Source organism: Rissa tridactyla, chromosome 3 (assembly GCF_028500815.1).
Source record: "Rissa tridactyla isolate bRisTri1 chromosome 3, bRisTri1.patW.cur.20221130, whole genome shotgun sequence".
Lineage (NCBI taxonomy): Eukaryota > Metazoa > Chordata > Aves > Charadriiformes > Laridae > Rissa > Rissa tridactyla.
The window spans coordinates 66033530-66039529 of record NC_071468.1 but is presented as its reverse complement, the minus strand read 5'-3'; positions in this window follow the sequence as shown (position 1 = coordinate 66039529).

Genomic DNA, 6000 nt, shown 5'->3' with positions numbered 1-6000 from the left:
TTATGTGGTATGTGACTTAATCTTATAAGTAGTACATAATTTTGGAAACAGTTTAGCTGCATAGACTTAGGAAAGGCACACGATATGATCTCGTATTTGTTTTAGTAGGTTTTTATTTATGAAAATTGCCAACAACTTTCAGGCTCTGTTCAGCATATCAGACATGCTTCTGGGGGTTTGGCAGCAAATAATTCCCTATAATCCTGGTTCCTAAAGGCACAGTCAGATGGAGTGACAGCAAACGGGACGCTGTCTGGTGGGAAAGCAGAGGAATGAGAAGAGAGAAGGAGACGTCAGTGAGGCATGTTTCAAAAAGGACTGGTAACATTTCCCATTTCCCTAGGAGACTGTGGGCTGTGGAGGGCACAAGGACCAGCCAGTGACCCCTCTGTGTAGTTGACATTGGGTATAAGAAGCAACCACATCAGTTTCTATTTTTTGTGCACTGTGTCGCTGGCTGTATCTGCTCTCCAGCATCTTCCTTTTCCCATGGTTCCTGTTTATCATTTCTCTTACTCTAAAGTGTGTCTTTTCCTCTTCCCAGCCCCAGTCATGTTTCTTCCGAGCACCTGCGGCTCAATGTGATCTTTAGCTTCTCCAGCTGCTGCCACATGCAATGAAAGGAGTCCAACTTGGCCCTTAGCATTTGGCCCAACTGATGACGTGCCAACCATACTCCCTAAACAGTTAATCTGGAATAAAACCAGTATGCAAACTAGTTCCCTGCTCAGTCTTTGGGACTGTGATCATGGCCACCTGTGTTTTCTCAGAACAGAAATTGTGCTGCTTCTGCAACTTAGGACTTTCATAAAGCTTACTGTAAAAGTGATAAATCTAGTCATTAAAATCACACGGCTTCTGCCAAAGCAATAGGATGAGATATGAGAAATGCAGAAATAAGCTTTTTCAATAACAAAAGACTTCAACATTTTATGATATCACGTATGTCATTTTAGCTGTTCTCTGAGGTACTGATTTCATTTAATGTACTGGTGTAAAGACCCTTAGACAGAAAATTTCTGTGGGTCTGAATGACTTGTGGATGAGAACTTCTAAGCAAACATCATTGTATGAGAAATTCTGTAAAACTGTATGGGTTACAGAAGTGTATGTAGTCTTTCCTTCAGTGTCTTCCTCACATGCAAAATGTTTAAGAGAAATAATCCAGCAGAAATGTTGTCTGTGGTACTACCAAATATTCTAGTTATTAAAAGCTGCCAAAGGTTTAAAGATGTGCATAAAAGCGATGTGAAAGCTTTCTAGAAATAGAAATAAAAAAGTGATAAAAGACTTTTGTATCTCGCACAAAACCAAGCAGTTTATATTTCAAAGTAGCGGGCAGAAATTGATACCTGCTGTTAATGCAGTTATGGAGAGCTCCCTCTTTTCCAGTCACGAACAACCTAAAACAACCATGGACAGATTGCAGTAATACTGCTTGACAAATTTGCTGATCGATTGCTGTAAAAAATAGGTCTTGGTAAAACACAGTTGATGAATAACATAAACTCAAAAGGGAAGTTGTCTAACCGATTTCTGGAATATCTCAGGAACTTTATGAAATCCGCTGTAAGAAAGATTATAGTTCATAGGAGCTGAGTTTCTATTTTCAATTTTATGGTTCTATACTGTGATTAACGCAGAATAACTGCAGAGAAAAATAGCACTGACAAACTTTGTATGTTCTGGCTAAAGCTTCTGCTTTATGAATCACTGAATCCACAGTCATCTTCTTGTCCAACAGAGCTGCACAACATTCTGGACAGCTATAGCATGGGATAATGATATATGGGACATGACACACCAGCGTGTTGGTTTTGCTCAGGCATTTTCCTGTGTGACATCTTGGATTGTTTACTGAGGTTTGAGGTTAAACTGAAGAAAACAATGATTTCTTCCTTGTTTCTGATGATCCATCTGCTTTTTGCATACTCAGTGTCATTTGTGAACTGCTGTCAACTTCTACATATCACCTTGATTACAAGTGAGGTGTTCCATGTGTATTGGTGTTTATATAGCCACGTGAGCTTGGCTGGACTGAGTGACAACTGCAGTGATGCCCTAATGACCAAGTAGAGGAGAGGAAACAAAGAATTGTGCAATTTCTTCTTTAGATATTAATTCTGAGTGGTTTCACATGTAACTACTTACAGGTTTGGCCAGCTCAGACTAGATGGCACAAGGATTGTGTTGTAGACCTGGAATGACCATCAGTGGCAGTGAAACTTCCAGGAAAGCGGTCTTAGTCATCCTGAAGCCTGTACAAATTTCACCCAGAGCTGCAGCAGTCTCTCACCTAACCAAAAACTTCCTTCAAAGCGAAAAAGGGTGTGACTGTCATTGGTGGCACCTCCTCGGCTTGGATTGCTAATTGTCAGCAGCTAAGCAGCTTGTCAAATAGTTGTCCAGATGGTCTCCAGAGGTAGTTGTTACAGGTAAAGACAGAGTAGAGCTGATGTAAGGCTGAGTAATGCCCACTGACAATACATTTTTATTGCTGTTCAGTATGTGAAGGGGGCTTCAAACTATAAGGGAACATTGTAATTCCAGTTACTGAAGAGGTAATTTCAATTTGGAGTGGGAGCAAAGGAAGGCTTCTGCTATGATATGGAAAATTTAGTCCCTATATTCTTACCAATAATCTCTTCCAAAACAATAAGAAATGTTAAAAGCTTGCCTTGTTTTGCAGAGCAAACTCAGAAGCTGAGAGGAGATAAACCACCCTTCCTAGCTGTATTGCTAGGAGTGATGGTAGTGATGAACACCAGAGAAAGAAAATAAGAGCTATCTATCTATGGTACAGACCAATGTTGGCACCAAATAATGAGAATGATATATAAATTACCTAGCAGTAGATTCCAGCTGGAAACAGAAGACAGATTTTCACCAGTAAGCTTCTGGAAGAGCTACTCAATGGAAATTGCAAGGGATAAACAAAAATACTTTTAAGAAAGAACTTGGTCAACCTACAAATAAGCCTGAATTACACAGTTACGCATGATAACAGGGAACTGCCTCAGTGACTCAATTGAATCTGTGTTCTTTGCCTCAATGAATAACGATTAAATGAAAGACAAAAAAAGGCATTTTTACTGTAGGTCTGTACAACCAAGGTCTGTTTGATTGAGACAGTGCTCAAGGATATTTAACGGAGTTTTAACACCGAAAGTCCTCATGAACTTGAGTCCTTGAGAAACTTACTTGGGTTTACTGCAATTTAAATAGAAAGTATCTCTGTTGCCAGGATTCGTATGAGCACTGCTTGTGCTGCCATTTCAGCAGTCCTAGCTCCCGCTCTGCTTCCACAGCTTGTGAATCATCTTCCTGAGCAGTTGGATAGGAAAACTCTTCCCTACTTGCTTTACTTCCAGCTGTGTTTGTGAGGTTGGGAAGTATGTGTGTGGATAACTGAAGAAAAAGGCAGGGGGGGCCTGGAGGGATCCTTTATTCCAAGGGTGGAGTTGTAATGCAACTCATCAATACCTCCTCCCTATACTGACTTTATTGACTGTTTTGCACAGCATCTGCAAGAGTGTGCAAGAGAGAGCCGCTCTGAAATGTGGCGGCAGGAGATGTCATGCTGAGCCAGAAAATGTCTGTACAAAGTGCCTTTGACTGGTTAGGGAAAAAAGGGCATGGACAGAGTTGGTCAGAAAAAGTTTAATAAGACTTAGTTTTTGGGTGTTTTTTTTTTCTTTGGTATGAATTAGTCAGCTCACTGAAATGAAATAATTTTGCAGAGTCTGAATTTGCTTTCAGTGGTGTCCTAACACAACCTTGTCAGCCAAGCAGTTTTCAGAACAAAGTTAGATGCCAACATATCACCTCCATGACTTTTTTGGGGGGCTTCTCCTGAGCTGACAAACAACCCAAACTCATTGAGTCCTGGCTGACAGCCATATGGCTCCACGGGCAGCTGAGCTGACAAAATCTATGGTTGGAGCAGCTTGCAGGCACAAGCTTGATGCTGGATTTTGCACAGCTGGAGTGAGCGTCTTAACAACCAACCTGCTACTTGTTTTCTTGCCTTTCTGTCTGACTGCTCTCCCCATCTGAAAGATGGCTCTGACCTGGTGCAGAGTGTGAGAGTTTCTGAAGTCCTAAAAATTCCCTGAGGACACGAATTTTTTTCCAGCACAGCATTTCTGCCATGACTCTCCTCTTCAGCACATCCAAAACTCATGCTGTTGTCCTTGCTTTCTTTGCCAAGATCCTATTCCAACTCCTCATATGAAAAAGATGTGAATTTTAGTTGGAACATGTACAGAGACTGGGGCAAGGCAGCCTGGCTAAAGGAGCCCAGACACGTGACTGAGAATGTGGTAGTTACTGAATCTGCTCAGAATCTTTCATCGCGGAGAAGCTGCCTTGCAGGTCATTCCCATTTATATCCACTGAGAACGATCATTCAGAAGATGGAGAAGAAATGCAGGAGGCCAAAGGCAATTAAATGTATTAAATTATCTAGATGTGAGAGCTGATAGATTGATGACTACGTGAGTATCATAATAGCTGCCTCTCTATTTACAGGATGCATCTGTTGATCACTGTTCATCAGTATCATTATTTTGTTAGTGACAGAAGACTACTCAGCTGTTATCCTAGGATGCTGGGCAGTGTAAAGAACTGCCTGTTTTATCATTTGCAGACTTCTAGAGTAGCTAAAAAAAAATAAAAATCTACCTTTCTGTCCATCTTTCAATTATCTAGGGGACACACAATGTATAAAATGAACACCAATGGCTGAGAAATAACCTCAGAAAGAAGATCAGAGGGAAAGTGGTTTACATGCTTGAGCCGAAGCATGGACTAAAACTGATATGCTGGAACTTTGGATTTTTATGCCATAAAGGGGAAGAATAAGCAGATTTACTGCCTTGTAGCTTTTATAAAAAGGTTATTCCAAATACTTTTCATGTAAGCCTTGCAAGGATTCAGTATTTATGTAGTTCATAGGGTACAATTAATGCTCACTTATCTCTGCTGTTCACATAAAACTTCTAAAAAGATAAATGTCTGGCATGCACTTTGGGACTTTAAGCTCGCACACAGCAAGGAGTATAGTACTATTTTCCTTGCATCCTCAAAACCCATTCCATTAATATCTATCTTCCAATAATTAGTTGAGAAGATAAACAATAATAATATTCACCAACATGTGGGTTTTTGTTTGTAAACAAAGTACAGACTGAAAGGAGTACAAAGGCAGTGACACTGCTGGGACTGGCCATTGGTGTTTGGGATTCATCCCACCTTACTATCTGGTGCCAAGTGACTAGTTCTTTTTTGGGACTGGTGGTTGTGGTAAAAGACCAGGTCATGGTGGGAGCCCCAGGTGTTGATCCTGTTTAAGTAGGCCTCCTTATCAGGTCAGTCTTCCTGATCGAGTTGTTGAGTTGGATTTCCTCATGTTAGACAGATGCAAATCATGGAAAGAGACAGGGTTGGAGCTCCTCTACTATAAATTGTGGCAGTGAAGCGGGCTGTGACAAAAGCCAGAAATATGTCTCTGTGAGGCATCAGTGAAGAAACTATGGCTTGTCTTCATGGAGAAATAGCCTGTGTTGCTTCTGCGGAAAAGCTAATCTGCATTTACTGAATCCTCTTAGGCACTCCCATTGCTAAGAATGCCAAGAAGCGCATGGAGCTATGCCCAAAGTTTTCCTTGTTTCATGATTGTTTGTACATGCTCGAAAGCCCATGGGGCATGGTGGTTTACTAAGCCAGAAGGATATGGGCAATGACTTCTGACTGTCAATTAAAGCACGCCATTACTTTATCTTAAGGAATTGCTTTTCCTAGCCCTCTCCTCCACGGAGAACAATTCAAAATAAACTCTGGACCTTTTTCTAAATAGGCTAGATTGAAAACATTATTTGAGACTCAAAATAAAAGGTCTTGTCTAGCTGTTTGATTTGCAGTTCTAACCATGTGTCACAGGGCATCACTATGAGTCAATTTGCTGTCAATGAATGCTATCACGATTATTGACACTAAAAA